The sequence below is a fragment of the Neolamprologus brichardi genome, chromosome 9 (genome assembly GCF_056152115.1).
Source record: "Neolamprologus brichardi isolate AB-2024 chromosome 9, ASM5615211v1, whole genome shotgun sequence".
NCBI classification, from domain to species: domain Eukaryota; kingdom Metazoa; phylum Chordata; class Actinopteri; order Cichliformes; family Cichlidae; genus Neolamprologus; species Neolamprologus brichardi.
Genome location: NC_142112.1, coordinates 4548042 through 4568225, shown reverse-complemented (window position 1 = coordinate 4568225; position 20184 = coordinate 4548042).

Below are 20184 nucleotides of genomic sequence, written 5' to 3'. Positions count from 1 at the left end.
ATCTCAGTGTCTGAAATGTCACTCAGCAGTGAGCTGCTGACTAGGAAATAATCCAGACGAGAGTAGGAGTGATGAACATGTGAGAAGAAAGAATATTCCTTACTGTTGGGGTGAAGGGAGCGCCATGCATCGCAAAGACCAAAGTCGCTCATATACTGTTTGATTATATTTGTGTACTGCCAATTACGCTGAGGTCCTGCTGTGTTGAGCCTATCCATTTCTTCATTTAGTCCCAGGTTGAGGTCGCCTCCAAGAATAAGTGTGCAATCAAGGTTTTCAGAGAGTGCACTAAAGAATCCGTTGAAGAATGAGGGTTCATCAACATTTGGACCATATATACTTACAATACAAAGCTTTTTGTTAAATATTGATAATTTAATAATAAGGAATCTACCCTCTGGATCTATAACTGTAACGAGTACTGTAAAATTAACATTTTTATGTATTAAAATTGCTACTCGTCTTTGTCTAGAATTATAACAGGCTGCAAACACATTAGGAAACTCAGGTGTTTTAAGTTCGTTTAAACCTGTGACAGGCCTGTGAGTCTCTTGTAATAAAACAGCATCTGCCTGTAGTTTTTTAAGCTGGTTAAATATCTTTAACCTCTTTCCTCTGGTGCCAGCTCCATTTACATTCCATGTGACAAACCTCAGTGTTCCCATAATTGTGTGTGTATGTCTAATGATGTATGCTGGGTGTTTCGTTTAGACGGGTGAAGAGAATGTGGAAACATCACTTGTTTGTAAATAGAAAGAGAAAAAAATACAATCAATTCAAGTCCAATGGAACTGTGCACTGTGCAATTCTGCATCCATCAACTATGGAGAATTAAAAATTATTTTGCAGAAATATAAGCATATCTGCTTTTTCAGGAAGGATACGTGATCTTTCTGGACTTATGGTCTCTCCAGCTGTGGAGGACACCCTCTCAGACGGGGTGGAGGATGCCTGCACACACAGAAACCTTCCAGCCAGTGCTGACAGCAGGGGCAGAGTCTCTCTCTTGCTCCACCACCATAGGGCGGCGTTATCCTTGCAGGGGATGGGGGTTAGGCTTCTATACAGCTGGATCTCCTGATCCACTCTCTGGGCCAGGGAAAGAACGGGCTGCCGTTGTTGGAATGACTGCAGCTCGTTGTCCTCTTCTTCAAAGAGTTCCTCCAAGGCCGTTTTTTTTTTTTTTTTTTTTTTGCTTTAAGGGTGGCGCCTGAAATTAAATGGACATGATAAAAAATTAAGCAAAAAATGAACAATCCATGACATTTAAATTATCATCACAATGAACTAAACACAGTCTTCTTCATCCTCGTCTTTGAACAGCTTACCTGTGTGTCTCCTTGCTCCAGGTGTTTGAGTAGAAAGTGGCAAAACAAACAAACAAATCAAACTAAGTACCACAGTCTCACTCTCACAATGGAAATGTGCTACAGTGACAGACAGTATTGAAATACCTCATCTGCTCCTGCCTCTGTCTTTGCTGCAATTGCTGCTTCCCTGATCCTGTGCCAGACTTCATCCTTATCCACTTTGAATTTAAATCGGGGGTCCACGATGGTGGCCTCCTCCAGGAAGCTCTTGATATCAGCGTCCTTAAATTTTTAAGAGGGAGGAAAATGTGACATCATGACAATCCTTCAGTATTTATAACTGTTATTTTATTTATGATAAATAAATCCTCAATTGTACCTGGTACCTGTACCTGGCCAGTTAATTAGGAACTGCCTTTTTCAGCTAAGAAACATCTCCAAACTGCAAACTTTGCTGTCTAAGTCTGAGTTAGAACTAGTTATTCATGCTTTTATTTCCTCTCGCTTAGATTATTGTAACAGCCTTTTTCTTTGTTTGAGCAAAAGGAATCTTGACCGTCTCCAGTTAGTCCAGAATGCTGCTGCAAGGCTTTTAACTAAGACACGAAAAAGAGAGCACATTACACCAGTGTTACGTTCATTACACTGGCTTCCAGTACATTTCAGAATTCATTTTAAAATCTTGGTACTGACTTTTAAAGCTTTGAATTGTGATGCCCCTTCTGATCTTTTAGAACCCCACGCTCCCTCTCACAGCCTGAGATCTTCTAATCAAAGGCTGTTGGTAGTCCCACGAACTCGTTTTAAGACCAGAGGTGATAGATCTTTTAGAGCGGTGGCCCCCAGGTTGTGGAATGCTCTCCCTACATCATTACGTTGCCTTGATTGTATTTATTCTTTTAAAAAGCAACTTAAGACTCATTTATTTAGATTGGCTTTTAATTTGATTTGTGCTGTGTGTTTTATTATTTATGTATTTTATGTATTTCTGTTTTATATTACTGTGAAGCACTTTGTGGTTTTTATCCTGTGAAAAGTGCTATATAAATAAATTGATTTGATTTGATTTGTATCATTTGGAAAGATCTTTCCAAATGTTGTCCTTTATGCTCCTTGTGAAGGCAGAGTCATCTTCTTGTACAGTGTAGTGTTGCTGTAGCTTTTGCAGGATGGGCAAAATCTCACCACAGGTCGGACTTTTGTCACTGGACACTGCTAGTGTGGAGGAGTAGTGCTTCCGCATGAGTACCACAAACTCCTCTGCTTTTCTTAAGTCATCATTGCCCATTTTAGCCAGTCTGCAATATCAACAAAGCAAAAATACAACAGATATGTTGCATAAAACAAACAAAAATAAAACCATATTAAGCCATATTATGATTATTTTCCAATACCACTCACCTTTCCTTTTCTATGGACTTTCTTATCCGTGGATCGATGGCTGCAGCCTGGATGGCAGGAAACTGCTCGCAGAATCTCTCCATCATCAAATACAAAGAGTTCCATTTGGTCTTTACATCTAGGAGCAGCATATGCTTGGGCAGCTCTGAGGGGTAACGCGTTCACAACTTAAATGCTAATGTAAGGTCCCATATGGTCCCACATATCTTAGTTTATAAATTTAATTTGATCATGATCTAATGATTATAATATACACAATCTTAAAAAAACATTTATTATGCTTACTGAGCAACTCTTACTTCTCCTTCAGGACCACTTTTGCCATGTGGGACCTCTTCATCCATACAATCACAGAGCGAATTCTTGCCGCCCAGTTGGAAATGGCAGGACAGTTGTAGAGCTTCTGAGCTCCAAGGTTCAGGGTGTGTGCAAAGCATGGAAACTTGAGAATTTGTAGCTTTTTGACAGCTACATCCACGTTGGCCGCATTATCAACAGTGGCTGCCACAACCTCGTCTTTGATACCATACTCCTCCAAGATCTCATCAATCTCCTCTGCTACAGCTGTCCCTGTCTGTGCCTGGTACACTGGTTTGGTTTTGAGGACTTTTTCATGAGTCTGGCCATTCCTGACATAATGCAGCGTTACTGTGATGGCTGCCTTCAACACATGTTTCAGCTGAGAAATCAGATTTGCCTTTTTGACTGCATACTAAGCAGGGATCAAGTGGTTGGTTAAACTGTCTCTGTTTGGGGCTTTGTACTTAGGGTTCAGAGTCTTTATCATTTCTCTAAAAGATATAGAAATGGAAACGGATGAAACATCTGGTAAGAGGAGAACATGCAACTTTGACATTCCCTGCCTTAGCCTACAATTAAACACAGTCACTTACCGAAACTCGGGGGCATCTACTGTGGCAAAAGGGTGCAAGCCTTTTACAACAAACTTAGTCACTGCTCGGTGACATTCGTCTATCCTGGCCTGTGTCATTTTACTTTTCCCTGCCTCTGTGAAAGGAGAAGCCACCCGTAGACTGCAGCGAGAACTGCCAGCATCTGAGCCAGTCTCTCTCGTCATGGTTATCTAAATGCAACGCACAGTAATAGCAGGTTTTGTAATAAGGTAAATCGCGCTAACATAATATGCAATGCTAGTTGATTAGTTACCTGCAGTATTAACGGGAGAGGACGTGGAAACGCTACCACTGCTGCTGGGTTGAGCTTCGCTAGTCCGGAGCGGATCAAAAACACAATATTAGTTTAAAGCAATCGCGTGTTTTTTGAGCAAATGCTTTTGCATATTCGTAGTGTTTCCTCCCTTTGATGAAATCTCTACTTTGCAAGTATTGCACGTTGCCCTGTTGTCATCCGTTCTCATAAAGTGTAACCAAACTTTTGAGCGTTTGTGCCACTTAGGCGCCATGTTTCCTACTGGGTAAAAGATGCTACTCAACGTGATGACATCATTCGGGGCGAGTGGAATCGATAAGGGAATCGTTTAAAAATGGCAAACAATTCCAAGGAATTTAAACAGTGGGAACCGGTTCTCAACAAGAATCGGTTTTCGATACCCATCCCTAGGCAGGACTGAGATTTTGGTAGCTGTTCTGTGGTTTCTGGCATCTTCAGGTGGTGTGTCTCAAAGTACTGTAACTGGATTATCAGTATATACACTTCTCAAAGTTGTTCCTATTTAGCTTCAGCTGACCATTCGTTATTTTCCCCTTTCATTCTGTTCTAATGCTACAGCACACTTTACATGTATTCAAATACTAACGTATGTATCCAGGTCTTCAAAATTTTCTTTTTCTTTCTGGATTGTTATGAAGAGTTAACAATGCTTCAGCTGAATGTCACTCAGCTCCATTTTGAGTACTCAGTAAGAAGGACTAGATGCTACAGTCCCCAATAATGCATTGCTTTAGATGGAGAGACTCTTGAGGGATGGCTGTTATGAGGAAAGGCAGCCCAGAAACTTTGTCAGGAGCATGCATCGTTGTGTGCCTCAACTTTCAGTCTTTTACCCAAGCTAATCTGCCATTTTCCTTCCTTGGTTAGGCTTAGGGATTAGAGATCTGATCTAGCTTATCATTTTAAAATTTGGGACACATCGTCAGTAGTGGACCTTGGATTCAGTGAACATTATTAGGACTGGTATTGGTATTCCTGCTTTGTGATGTACTTTCACCAGGTATAATATGACTGTGAAGGTAATTTTATAAACGAGATTATATATCCCACATTCGTACTGGCACTTGATCAGCTCACAGTCAGACTTTAAATGAATGTTTTATAACCATCCTTCACATCACTGTTAGTATGTGTTGCTGCATAAGAGTCTAACTTAGCTAGATAGATTCATTTATTGCCATTGCGCATTTTTGTACAACGGAACTCTTTTCGACTGCAGTCTTTTTCACAGCAGCATGTAGAACAAATAAAATAAAAAAGAATTAAAAAGGACATAGAAGGTACTAGATTGGCAATTGTGAATTTGTTTGAGTTGGATAGTGCAATTATGAATAAATAAATAATAATAAATAACACTCAAATTACAGACAAATTATGACATGAGTAGCTCTTGACATAAAATAAATATTCAGAACAAGCACAGCTGTTAGTTATTGACCTTGGCTGTGACTTCAGGATTGCCTCAGCATTTCAAAAATAGATCTAATCAATCACAGTTAAGCCAGGTCTGGCAATTAGGCTGTTTTTTCAGTGTCTTTTTGATCTAACAATGATATGTCACACTAATACTCCAGGTTCTGTTCACTGCATATTCTTTGATTTGAAATTTAATATAAAATAAAAATGCTTCAGGATAATATAATGAGGTTTGCTAAGAGCTCTGCTATTTACAACCTCCAAAATCACAGAAATAGACGCATGGCAAAGCTATGCCCATGTTGTATTGACTTTCTATCAAGGAATAAGTGGTATATGAAGCGTATATGTCAAGAGCCTGAGATGTCCCAGAAGATTGAAAGAAGCCAGATGGGCCGTTAGTATGGATGATCCCATGAGTGAACCCCTAAGCAACTGGGGACATTAACAACACACTAAGCATGGAGTAGATACTGAGACAGCAGCCTAGGAAGTGAACGACTCCAAAGGATCATACAAAAAGGAACGACCTTTGGCCATGAGATACAGTTGTTCCATGAGAACTTATTGTCTCACTTTATACAGCAAATCTCATTCATCCAGTAACCTTTATATTGAGCTTTTATTTAACATTTGCACATTCACACACATCCCAATGGAGCCGAGGAACAATGCACTGACCTTCGCTTTATAGACAAGCTAGTGTCCCACATAAGTCACATTCCTCCCATGGTCATAGATTTGATGATGATCTAATCATAAAATTCCATTTAATTCAATTACATTGTATGCATATAGCGCCAAATAAAAAATAGTTGTCTCAATGCACTTTATATTTTAAGGTAAAGACCATACAGTAATACAAAAAAACCCCAATAATCATATGACCCCTAGTGCTTTGGCGACAGTGGTAAAGAAAAGCTCCCTTTTAACTGGAAGAAACCTCTGGCAAAACCAGGCCATCCATCTGTCACAGCCAGAAGGGGGTGAGGGTAAGAAGACAGGACAAAGACAGAGAGCCAGAGATTAATAATAATGGGTGCTTAAATGCAGAGTGGTGTATAAACACATATTGAGTGAAAAGGAAACACTCGGATCTATTGCAGCTTAACAAAGAGAGGATTCAGGATCTGATCCACCTAATCCAGCCTTAACAATATGCTTTGTCATAAAATAAAATTTTAAGCATAATCTAGTAGAGAGGGTGTCTGTGTTCTGAATTTATCTTGGGAGACCGTTACAGAGTCCCTGGAAGCTGAAGGTTCTGCCTCCCATTCTATTTTTAAATACCCCATCCATTCATCCATCTTCATCCGCTTTATCCGGGGCCGGGTCACGGGGGCAGCAGCCTAAGCAAAGAGGCCCAGACCTCCCTCTCCCCAGCCACCTCCTCCAGCTTATCCGGGGGAACACCAAGGCAATCCCAGGCCAGCCGAGAGATATAATCTGTCCAGCGTGTCCTGGGTCTGCCCCGGGGCCTCCTCCCGGTGGGACATGCCCAGAACACCTCACCCAGGAGGCATCCTTGTCAGATGCCCGAACAACCTCAGCTGGATCCTTTCGATGTGGAGCAGCAGCGGCTCTACTCTGAGCCCCTCCCGGATGGCCGAACTTCTCACCCTATGTCTAAGGGAGAGGCCAGCCACCCTTCATAGGAAGCTCATTTCCGCCGCTTGTATCCGCGATCTCGTTCTTTCGGTCACTACCCACAGCTCGTGGCCATAGGTGAGGGTAGAGACGTAGATCGACCGGTAAATTGAGAGCTTCGCTTTTACACTCAGCTCCCTCTTCACCACGACGGACCGGTGCAGCGTCCGCATTACTGCAGCTGCAGCCCCAATCCATCTGTCGATCTCCGGCTCCCTTCTTCCATCACTCGCGAACAAGACCCCGAGATACTTGAACTCCTCTACTTGGGGCAGGAACTCATCCCCGACCCGGAGTGGGCACTCCACCCTTTTCCGGCTGAGAACCATGGCCTCAGATTTGGAGGTGCTGATCCTCATTCCCGCTGCTTCACACTCGGCTGCAAACCGTTCCAGTGCGAGCTGGAGGCCCCACCCGATGAAGCCAACAGTACCACGTCATCCGCAAAAAGCAGAGATGAGATTCTGAGGCCACCAAAGTGAAAGCCCTCCGCCACTTGGCTGCGCCTAGAAATCCTGTCCATAAAAATTATGAACAGAACCGGTGACAAAAGGCAGCCCTGGCGGAGCCCATCACCCACCGGGAACAAGTCCGACTTATTGCCGGCAATGCGAACCAAGCTCTTGCAACAGTTGTATAGGGATCGAATGGCCCGTAACAATGGGCCAGACACCCCATACTCCCGCAACACCTCCCACAGGACACCCTGAGGAACACGGTCGGTTTTTCAGCGGCTTTTTAGGACAGCCTGATAGTAACGAAACAGAATGTTTCTAATGTTAGACATACTGGCTTCAGGATTCCCCACAGTGTACAATAACATCAGTTTTATCTGACTTTAACAGATAATCAGAGATCATCCAGGTCTTTATGTTTTAAGAAATCCCTGCAGTTTAACTAATTGGTCTGCACTTCATGGATAGATAAATTTGGGTATCATCTGCATAGCATCGTCAAATGTATGCTATGCCTTCAAATGATACTGCCTAAGGGAAGGCTGTATAATGTAAAGAGAATTGGTCCTGGTGTGTTCCAGCTATAGGAGGGTCACACTCCTCAGCCTCCCTGGGAAAGTCTATGCCAGGGCGCTGGAAAGGAGAGTCCGTTCGTTAGTCAAACCTCAGATACAGGAGGAACAATGTAGTTTTCGTCCTGGGTGTGGAACACTGGACCAGCTCTTTACCCTTTTGAGGATACTTGAGGGTGCATGGGAGTTCGCCCAACCAGCCTACATGTGTTTTGTGGCCTTGGAGAAGGCGTTTGACCGTGTCCCGTGTGGGAGGTACTTCGGGAGTATGGGGTGGCTAGCCCATAGCCCATTGCTACAGACCATTCAATCCTTATACAGTTGTTGCAAGAGCTTGTTCCACATAGCTGGCAATAAGTCTGACTTGTTTCCAGTGGGTGATGGACTCTGCCAGGGCTGCCCTTTGTCACCGATTCTGTTCATAATATTTAAGGACAGAATTTCTAGGCGTAACCAAGTGGCGGAAGGCTTCTACTTCTGTGGTCTCAGAATCTCATCCCTAAGTAAATGGTAAATGGACTGGTTCTTATATAGCGCTTTTCTACTCTTTCTGAGCACTCAAAGCGCTGTACACAACTTGTACATTAACCCATTCACACCCATTCGCACAAGCACATTTTTCTAAGTGCTTTCTAAGTAACATTCACACACACATTCATACTCCGATGGATGCATCGGAGAGCAATTTGGGGTTAGTATCTTGCCCAAGGATACTTGACATGCAGACTGGGGAAGCCAGGGATCGAACCACCAACCTTCCGATCAGTAGATGACCTGCTCTACCACTTGAGCTACAGCCACCCCGTGGCTGTAGCTCAAGTGGAGGAGTTTAAGTGTCTCAGGGTCTTGTTCACGTGTGAGTGGATAAGGGATTGGGAGCTCAACAGATGGATTGGTGCTGCGGCTGCAGTGATGCCCACGCTGTACTGGTCCGTCGTTATGACTATCATCTATCATCTATCGTCCACCTGGGCCTTACACAGAGTTTCTGTCTGATTTCTCAGACTTTATATCTAATTTAGTTCTGAGCTCAGATAAAATAATTATTGTGGGTGATTTTAACATCCATGTTGATGCTAAAAATGACAGCCTCAACATGGCATTTAATCTGTTGTTAGACTCAATTGGTTTCTCTCAAAATGTAAAAGAACCCACCCACCACTTTAATCACACTCTAGATCTTGTTTTAACATATGGCATAGAAACTGAACATTTAACAGTGTTTCCTGAAAACCCTCTCCTGTCTGATCATTTCTTGATAACATTTACATTTACAATAATTGATTACGCAGCAGTGGAGAGTGGACTTTATCAAAGTAGATGTCTTTCTGAAAGCGCTGTAACTAAGTTTAAGAATATAATCCAGCCACTGTTATCATCGTCAATGCCCTGTACCAACACAGAGCAGAGCAGCTATCTGAACGCTACCCCAACAGAGGTTGATTATCTTGTTAATAATTTCACCTCCTCACTACGTACGACTCTGGATACTGTAGCTCCAGTGAAAACTAAGGTCTCTAATCAGAAGTACCTGACCCCGTGGTATAATTCTCAAACACGTACCCTAAAGCAGATGACTCGTAATCTGGAGAGGAAATGGCGTGTCACAAATTTAGAGGATCATCATTTAGCCTGGAGAAATAGTTTGTTGCTTTATAAGAAAGCCCTCCGCAAAGCCAGAACAGCTTACTACTCATCACTGATTGAAGAAAATAAGAACAACCCCAGGTTTCTCTTCAGCACTGTAGCCAGGCTGACAAAAAGTCAGAGCTCTTTTGAGCCAACCATCCCTTTAACGTTAACTAGTGATGACTTCATGAGCTTCTTCACAAATAAAATTTTTATCATTAGAGAAAAAATTACCAATAATCATCCCACAGATGTAATATTATCTACAGCTACTCTTAGTTCCATTGATGTTAAGTTAGACTCTTTTTCTCCAATCGATCTTTCTGAGTTAACTTCAATAATTACTTCCTCCAAACCATCAACGTGTCTTTTAGACCCCATTCCTACAAAACTGCTCAAAGAAGTCCTGCCATTGATTAATTCTTCGATCTTATATATGATCAACCTATCTCTAATAATCGGCTATGTACCACAGGCCTTCAAGGTGGCTGCAGTTAAACCTTTACTCAAAAAGCCATCTCTAGACCCAGCAGTCTTAGCTAATTATAGGCCAATCTCCAACCTTCCTTTCATATCAAAAATCCTTGAAAGAGTAGTTGTCAAACAGCTAACAGATCATCTGCAGAGGAATGGTTTATTTGAAGAGTTTCAGTCAGGTTTCAGAGTTCATCACAGCACAGAAACAGCTTTAGTGAAGGTTACAAATGATCTTCTTATGGCCTCTGACAGTGGACTCATCTCTGTGCTTGTCCTTCTTGACCTTAGTGCAGCATTCGATACTGTTGACCATAATATCCTGTTAGAGCGATTAGAACATGCTGTAGGTATTACAGGTATTGCACTGCAGTGGTTTGTATCATATCTATCTAATAGACTCCAATTTGTGCATGTAAATGGAGAGTCCTCTTCACACACTGAGGTTAATTATGGAGTTCCACAGGGTTCAGTGCTAGGACCAATTCTGTTTACATTATACATGCTTCCCCTAGGCAGCATCATTAGAAGACATAGCATACATTTTCACTGCTATGCAGATGACACCCAGCTCTATCTGTCCATGAAGCCAGATAACACACACCAATTAGTTAAACTGCAGGAATGTCTTAAAGACATAAAGACTTGGATGGCCACTAACTTTCTGCTTCTTAACTCAGATAAAACTGAGGTCATTGTACTCGGCGCTGAAAAGCTTAGAAATATGGTATCTAACCAGATTCTTACTCTGGATGGCATTACCTTGGCCTCCAGTAACACTGTGAGGAACCTTGGAGTCATTTTTGACCAGGATATGTCCTTCAACGCACATATTAAACAAATATGTAAGACTGCGTTCTTCCATTTGCGCAACATCTCTAAAATTAGAAATATCTTGTCTCAGAGTGATGCTGAAAAACTAGTTCATGCATTTATTACTTCCAGGCTGGACTACTGCAATTCATTATTATCAGGATGTCCAAAAAACTCACTGAAAAGCCTTCAGTTAATCCAAAATGCTGCAGCAAGAGTACTGACAGGGACTAGAAAGAGAGAGCATATTTCTCCTGTTTTGGCTTCCCTTCATTGGCTTCCTGTTAAATCCAGAATTGAATTCAAAATCCTGCTCCTCACATACAAGGTCTTAAATAATCAGGCCCCATCTTATCTTAATGACCTTGTAGTACCATATTACCCTATTAGAGCACTTCGCTCCCACTCTGCAGGCCTACTTGTTGTTCCTAGAGTATTTAAAAGTAGAATGGGAGGGAGAGCCTTCAGTTTTCAGGCCCCTCTTCTGTGGAACCAGCTTCCAGTTTGGATTCGGGAGACAGACACTATCTCTACTTTTAAGATTAGGCTTAAAACTTTCCTTTTTGCTAAAGCATATAGTTAGGGCTGGACCAGGTGACCCTGAATCCTCCCTTAGTTATGCTGCAATAGATGTAGGCTGCCGGGGGATTCCCATGATGCATTGAGTTTTTCCTTTCCAGTCACCTTTCTCACTCACTATGTGTTAATAGACCTCTCTGTATTGAATCATATCTGTTATTAATCTCTGTCTCTCTTCCACAGCATGTCTTTATCCTGTCTTCCTTCTCTCACCCCAACCGGTCGCAGCAGATGGCCGCCCCTCCCTGAGCCTGGTTCTGCCGGAGGTTTCTTCCTGTTAAAAGGGAGTTTTTCCTTCCCACTGTCGCCAAAGTGCTGCTTATAGGGGGTCATATGATTGTTGGGCTTTTCTCTGTATCTATGAAGCGCCTTGAGGCGACATTTGTTGTGATTTGGCGCTATATAAATAAAATTGAATTGAATTGAATTGAATTGAATGACGAGGGAGCTGAGTGTAAAAGCGAAGCTCTCAGTTTACCGGTGCATCTACATCCCACCACTCAGGCCATCCGGGAGGGGCTCAGAGTAGAGCTGCTGCTCCTCTACATTGAAAGCAGGCAGTTGAGGTGGTTCAGGCATCTGTTCTGGGAATGTCCCACTGGGAGGAGTGGCAGACCCAGGACATGCTGGAGAGATTATATCTCTTGGGTAACCTGGGAATCCCTTGGTGTCCAGATAAACTGGAGGAGGTCTTCTTAGGTTGCTGCCCCCATGACCCGACCCTGGATAAGCAGAAGAAGATGGATGGGAAGATACTGAACCCAAAGTTGCACCATGCAATAATTATAGTGTTAATGTTAGATAGAAAGCATAGGTAAGTAGGTAGAAAAAGTAAATGCGATACGCTTGAGTGCTCAAGTAGGGAAAAGCACTATAGAATTACAAGTTCATTGACAATTTTCTTCCTCTATGTGTAACTTTATGCCAATTTCACCAGCAACACAAAACTGCAAAATCTCAGCTATCTGTTATTTCCCCACTCCTCCTAGTCTGACCACCATGTGCTCTGCAGATAGAGACACTGAAGGTCCAACTGCAGTGTCACGAGATTAAAAGTTAGCAACCACATCTAAAGCCCTCCAGCAGATCCTGTATTCAATATCCTCTGTACTTTCTTTAGCTACAGTACATTTCAAATTGAAGTGAACTGACATGAACCTGAGAGAGTTTGATTGTAAAGATAGCTATTATATTATAAAACCTTCTTAATAATCTTAATAACATTAAACATCTTTTACAACCAGAGTTGCAGTTTATTGTCTGAACACATTTAGTTTAGATGAAGTGTGGTTTACTGGTTTATGACTGTAATTTTTATACTTGTCTCAAATGCTACCACTGACTTATAAATAATGCACTATCACTTTTCTTTTATAATGAGCTGTAATCATGTCCATGGGAATCATTTTTGAAATGAATACTATCATTGTATGCATTTCATGCATCAGCCATGCTTTGCTTCTTTAAATGCACATATGCATATCTTTTTGCACTGGTAAGTATTCACCATAGTCTCCAGTGTGCCTCTCCCATTGGCTATGTTGCTTTGTCAGTTGGCCATTCACGTTGAACTTTAGATGAATTGTAAAAATCAAAGGAAGCTTATGACTTTCATCTATGTTACATGCTACAATAGCGGTGTCGGGAGTTAGAATTTGATTTTCAGTAATTCTTGTCAAACAGTAATGACTGTTTGACATTTCCATTCTTGACCTGTCTTACTGGAAATTTGAAGACAGACTATTTCATCCCTGTGTTCACTGGGCACACTAATTCATAATGTGGTACAGGTCCCATGTTGAGGTTATACTCATTAATCATGAAGAGAACTAACACCCTGTACCATACACCAAACCATGCAGTGCATGCACTTGATCAGCCCTAGTCCTAACCTGACTGAGGATAAAACTGGCAAATGCCATGCCAGCCACTGCACTATGCAAAAGTATCAATGGCATCAGTTGCTACAATCTTTGGGAAAAACATTGGCTAAGACGAGAAAATTAATAAGAGTAAAACTTTGTTGACCTGACTAGAAACTAATTAAAAAAAACTAAAAGGCTGCCTTAATTCAGAAGTTAACAGCAATAAACAGCCTGGTTGATATGAAGAACAGTCTCGCTGCTAAACTGTCTGCAAAATGTTAGGACAGTGCAATGCATCCTGAAGGGCTCTAACATATAACACAGGCTTGTGACTGAACTTATTATTACTTAAACCGACAGGAGATTTAGAGATTTGCATGAAGTGAACCCATCGCAATAAATGCCAAACTGAAAGATAACAGAGCCCCTCGGAGAGATTGTTGTTCACTTTTTTGACTGTTGTATATAAAAAACAGCCTGGAAGCAAGAAAGAATTGTATGCCAAGGATTGAACATTTACTTCAAAAGAGACTGCACAAACGAGCTACAAAAGAAATGGAAAGTCTTGTGGGATGTGATAAAAAAAGCTGAAAGAAAAAAATATGAAGGTATAGTCTGCATATCCTGTTCTGTTACAATAGTTCCTGGATGCTGTACCTGTCTTCAAGTAGATGGGGATTTACGCTGGATGAAAGAGGGAGCCCTGACTCACAGAAGTTCGCCCACTATAATGAAGGACATTGAGAAGAGTGGCTTCCTGAAAATGAAATAAAATAGCTATTTATTAATATTACAATTACAATTTTTTACAAATGTGTCTCCAATTAAATGCAGTGTTATAAATAAATCACCATGTATTCTTCAAGTTGTAGTTTAACGTGAAAAGGTGTTACGCTTTCAATAACTGCTTGGCAATCCGAATGTTTGGAGACAAGTTGGTGCAAACTTGCTGTGGAGTTAATGCAGTTTGAGTCCTTCTGTCAATAGATGAAAAACATGTATTAATAGAATTACTATTTATTTTTTCAAGAGTCTCCAGTTAAATCTACAAGTTTTCCTCCAAGTTGTAACTCCGAAGATGAACATTTGCTGTAAACAAACATCAAATAAATTTATCAGCACACAAATGATCAACCTGGTAGCTAGAACAGCATCAATCTCTATAGTTGAAAAGTTAAACCATTAAACCAGTTAAGCATCACCCCAAAAGTCAACCTATCCACATAGACTTTCATGTTAAATACCCTGTTTTATGTTGTTACAAAGCAAAGCATTGCTGTTTGTTACAATAGAGTGATTTTAGCTTTTAATGATTATGAGCCTCATGACCTCTAGACAGTGTTGTTATCTATGCCCCTGGCAACTTTAGTGGCTTTGGAGAATTTTTCTATGACCTGTTTAATTGGATGCTAGAATTACAGTGGCAGATAGCTCTTGCTATCTACTTGGCCTCATTTGTACTAAATAAACTCACTTCATGAACTGGACCTCTCCACCAGCACGTCTAGAAGTAGTTCAGTATTGGTGAGTTAATTTGTGGTAGTTTACTAGTCTGTTATTCAGCAATAGTCAGAAGATATGTGTTTGTGTATTGCGCATCAAGTTTATGCTTACAGCTTGTTAAGGTCACAGTCATACAGACCTAGAGACTGCCTGACCCTCTGGCAGCCTCTGGTCATTTGGTGCCAACCAGTTGGTCAGCGCTTACTAGATGTTGCTGGCTTTCACTGGGTGAAACTAATCACAAACAGAAAGCTGCACTAAAAGCCTGCTAGTAATTGCATTTGTAGCTGATGGATCGCCATCCTCGCCCACCTGGTTGATCCAGTTGGTCTCAACTTATCTGCAATCACTCATTAATCACTCTGCACGGTGTAGTAAAACTTCAAACACAAATCAGAAGTTAGCAGTCACTACTGCTTGGCAAGTAGTTTCCAAGTGCTTGTGCGCGTGTTGCACACAGTGTTGCCAATTCCTCAGTAAGGAAAATCGCTATTGGCTGTCCTAAAAGTCGCTAGAAGTCGCTAAGTGACGTCATCACCTAATTTGCATAATTGGTCATGCTAATGTGATTGTAATCTACGTTGTTGGAGAGAGAAATAACATCGTGGAAGAGACATAAAGTGAGTAAAAAACGTCCTAAATGCATTTAGAATTTATTTAGAACTACAAATTAAATTTCTTTTAGCAACTATTGTTTTTTAATGTCACAATTCCAACCCTGCTCCTTTACCCGGGCTTGGACCGGCAAACGTGACCCGAAATTGGCACTCTGGTGGAGTTACTTTGTGTCTGAGAGTGTGTGTTTATAAGTAGTTTTAAACTTTGTGATCCAAAAAACAACATAACAGTAAAAGAAGAACTGACTGCATTACAGTCAGTGCGGGAGCAGCGGCTTCGCTCATGCGCGATTCATTTACCGTTTGGACGCACAGGCGTGAACGTCTCCTGCCCTGATAGCAGCTGTGGGAGGACTATCCTCCGCCTGGGAGCGCTTTAGCACGGGCGAGGTGCCCACGGCAGCACCGCTGCTTGTTGAGAGTAAGAGCGATACGCGTTTTCACGTCAAAAAGTCGTCATAAATAAGTCCCCAATAATACCAGAAAAAGTCGCCAGATTTGTCACTAGTCGCTTTTTAGAAAAAAAGTCGCTAAGGGGTCTGAAAACTCACTAAATATAGCGACAAAGTCGCTAAGTTGGCAACGCTGGTTGCACAAACTACCGGTAACCGTGACAATCTGCTAGCGAGCTAAGCAATTACAATGAGATTTTCATTATAGCGCTGTATACCCCTTTGTGACCAATTTCAAGCTAGGCAATGAACCTCCAGCAACCACTAGCTAACTCATTATGATATAGACACTTTTCCCTAGCAACCGGCAGTTGCTAACTACTCTCTACGTCTATATAAACGGAGCTTTAGTGATCAAACTCATATTTTCTGTCAGCAATAGCAATAGCTAACAACCAGGCAGGAAACAAAACACCCCTGTTTGTTTCTAAATGTCCAGTAATTAGTCTCTAGGAACACGTGACCAGGGCCTAAACAAGCTAACCAAAATTAGCTCATCACTCCACACTGTTAGCTTTTATAAACCATCTCATCCAAAATCTTGTTCATCTTACTGTACAAAGCCGTTTGCTGTTTGCTTCAAAGTAAAAGCATACAACCAACATACACAGTAAAATAAAAATCTTGCATATATTACTTGAAGAGTAATTTGAGCACATTTGAGCTGTTTGGGGCACAAGTGTACGTTGATATCCTGGTTAAAACAAAAAGCAAAGAAACATTTGGACAATCGTTCTCACTGCACAGCAATTAAATCACATCACAAGGTGTATAATATGTTTTTGCTTACATGTGGTAGTTGTGCCTCCCTGGCTCTCAGTTGCTTTTGTGTGTCCCCTTTATCCCCGTCCCCTGTTATATTTGTTTTGTTACATGGACACACATTACGTATTCACATTTCTGCGGTAGATGAATCCTTTGAATATTAGCAAGGCAGGGAGCTGTCTGACTTGATCAAATATTGCCCTGCAGACGTTTCTTTAAACAAGCCGGGGTTTTTTCTCTTTTCTTTTTCTTGATTCATTCTATGCTCTCTCAAAAACAGAAGCAGAAAGAGAATAATCACTGTGTGTGTGAGTATGTGTTTGCATTCATGCATGCTTGCACAAGCAGGGTGCAAATAGAGGCCCCGAGAATCTATCATTGGACTCATGTATAATTAATGTCCAGTGTGTTTGTGATAATTATGGTACTGTAAAATATATATTTATCCCAGAGTCCTGATCCTACTTACTCAAGCATTTATGTGTTTTTCAAACACTGAGGAAGGATACTGTTTTAAAAAGTCAGTTACGGCATTACCAATCAGCTATTCCGGTTTAATTGTTGCAATTCCCTGTTTATCTGTAGTACATCAGCAGAATAACATGAGATTTTAAACCCAGAACATTATGATAAGCCTGTAGCCCCTTGAGATGATTGGCAACCAGTCTAGGCTTGTGCTTGTGCTTTTATATAATTATCAAAACAGAAAAGGGACATTAACCAAACACTTACCCTCCCTGTAATTTTGGGTTGGTCAGAATAAACGTGTAGAGTTTCAGAGTATTCCAACATTTTTTGCACCACTGCACTATAAATATGCAACACTTGTTGTTGTCTGTGTCATGTTATTGTCACACAGTCAGTATTTTTCTGTTGTCTACTCTGTTATGTACACAAAGAAATAGCCAGAGACCAATTCCTTATACAGAGGCAAGGCTGAGATATTTTGGACATGTGGAGAGGACGGTGAGGGATATTGGATTTTTTGAAGAGGGTGGCTGAATATGAAGCTTCCAGGCAGGAGGAAAAGTGACAGAAGAGGATCTTTGATGGAGATGGAGGCATATATCCTCTAAAAGTAGCAGCCTTTTAGATGAAGGACATTATAGCTCTTGTATGTTTTTCAGGTATGCACATCTTTGGTTAAGTGTTTGATTTGCAGGCATCGGCAGATACTTGTATTTTCCTTTGTGAAACTCTCAGAAATTTTGAAGACTCTCAGCCCAAAGTCTGTCGTTCAGCAAGCAGAATGCACATCAGTCAGCTGAGATCAAGTGATCCTGACAAGCTCTTTGATTGCTTTGGCTATGAGTTTACAATCAATGTCCTATGTGCTGACAAGTAAACTGTGATGAAAACAAAAGCGAGCACACAGAACACCATTATATATCTCCTAATTTATCATCCATACATGTCCAACTCCTAATAGAAGCAAAACCATGTTTGATAAATGAGGTGTTGCTATGGGTGGTTCCTTGTTCTGCACCTTTTCACTGTTTATTATTATGATAAAGTTCATTTTTGTTTCTGGTTTCAGTCACAGCTGTCGTCCAGTGCTGTCTTATGGATGTTGCAGTTCACTGGTTGTTTGAAAGTTATGACTCCTCGGAGTTTCTCATCATCAAGTATTTTTGAAGCTGTTGCTTCTTGCAAATCATTTCTGTAATTCCTTCTATTTTTGCCGCATTATTATCTCACATTGTCACAAGTTTACCTCTCAGGCTTACAGACTGCAAATGAAATGGCAACTTTTAGTCAGTCAGCTAGAAATTAAAAGCTCATGCATCGTCTGCCCTTTTTATTTTAAGATCTATTCACACATATATTCATGTCCATAAGTATAAGTGGGGCAGCACGGTGGCACGGTGGTTAGCACTGTTGCCGCACAGCAAGAAGGTCTTGAGTTCAATTCCACCATCAGGCCGGGGTCTTTCTGTGTGGAGTTTGCATGTTCTCCCCGTGTTTGCGTGGGTTCCCTCCGGGTACTCCGGCTTCCTCCCACCGTCCAAAGACATGCAGCTTGTGGGGATAGGTTAATTGGATAATCCAAATTGCCACTAGGTGTGAATGTGAGTGTGAATGGTTGTCTGTCCCTGTGTGTTGGCCCTGCGACAGACTGGCGACCTGTCCAGGGTGTACCCCGCCTCTCGCCCTATGACAGCTGGGATAGGCTCCAGCGCCCCCCGCGACCCTGAAAAGGATAAGCGGAAGCAAATGGATGGATGGAAGTATAAGTGGACACTTTGGAAGTTTTGTAATTTTCTTCTTTACACCCCACAGTAACTTATACATGGAGCAATAAAGACATGGTTCAAATGCCAAGATTGATTTTTAACTCGGGAGTTTATTTTAAAAAATCATTCACCAATTAGGAAGCAGCCATGTTTATTCAATGACTTTATTTTTACATTCTCAGATCTAATTGGAAAAACCAACCCAGCAATAAATGTTATTTTTTAAATGTTTAGTTATTACAGATAATGTCATTTCCTTTATGGCAGTGGTTCCCAAACTTTTTTCACTAGGCCAACGTTTTACAAGAAAATCTTCGCACCCCCCACACAAACACATCGTCCAACCACACAACCATTAGGGATGCACCGATACCACTTTTTTGGAAACAAGTACGAGTACGAGTACTTGCATTTCACTACTCGCCGATACCGAGTACTTAATAAAAACATGATTTAAATTTGCAGGTAACAGCTTTAGTCCTATAATTTAACAAAAAACAACAACAAGGGACTAGTTTGGAATTAAGAACATTTATTTAAAATAAAAAGCATGTTGTATGCAACATATTACAGAATAAATAATTATGAAAAAACAAAATTTAATTTTAAATTTGTTCGTCTGTTTCTCTGTTTAGAAGTCTCACTAGCACAATCACAGCTGGGATGACATCAGAGGCTAGTGCGTCGTAGCTGCTCACTTTTTTAGTTAGTTCCTCAAAGGGGGCGAGGATGGCAACAGTCGTCTCCATAAGAGCCCATTGGTGAGCGGTGAGATAGTCAGGGAGTTCGTGCTCGGACACGCCCAGCACTCGCTTTTGCTCAATGAGGGACTGGAGCATGTAATACGTGCTGTTCCAGCGCGTCTGTACGTCCTGCTGCAGTCTCTTTATTGGCTGGTTGAGCTGTCCCTGAATGTCCTCGAGGCGGGAGTAGGCTAAGGCGGAGTGTTTAAAATGCCCAACTATTTTCCGTCCCACTGCTGTAGCATCAGCTATGCTCCTCTGTGCTAATAAGCGTGGGTAAATAAGCGTGGGTAAATAAGCGTGGGTAAACTCTTTGTACTTGTTGTCGTGTTGGGATTTTGATGCTTGATTAAATTACTTGTGTTAAATGTGCTACCTTTAGAGCCTCCTCTGGACAATTTCGCTGAGCACAATTTGCAGTCCGCCTTTGTTTTCGCGTCTTTGATCACTTTGAAATAGTTCCACACGGCTGATATGTCTCGCCTCGCCTTCTCTCAGCTCTGAGCTGCAGCCGGGGC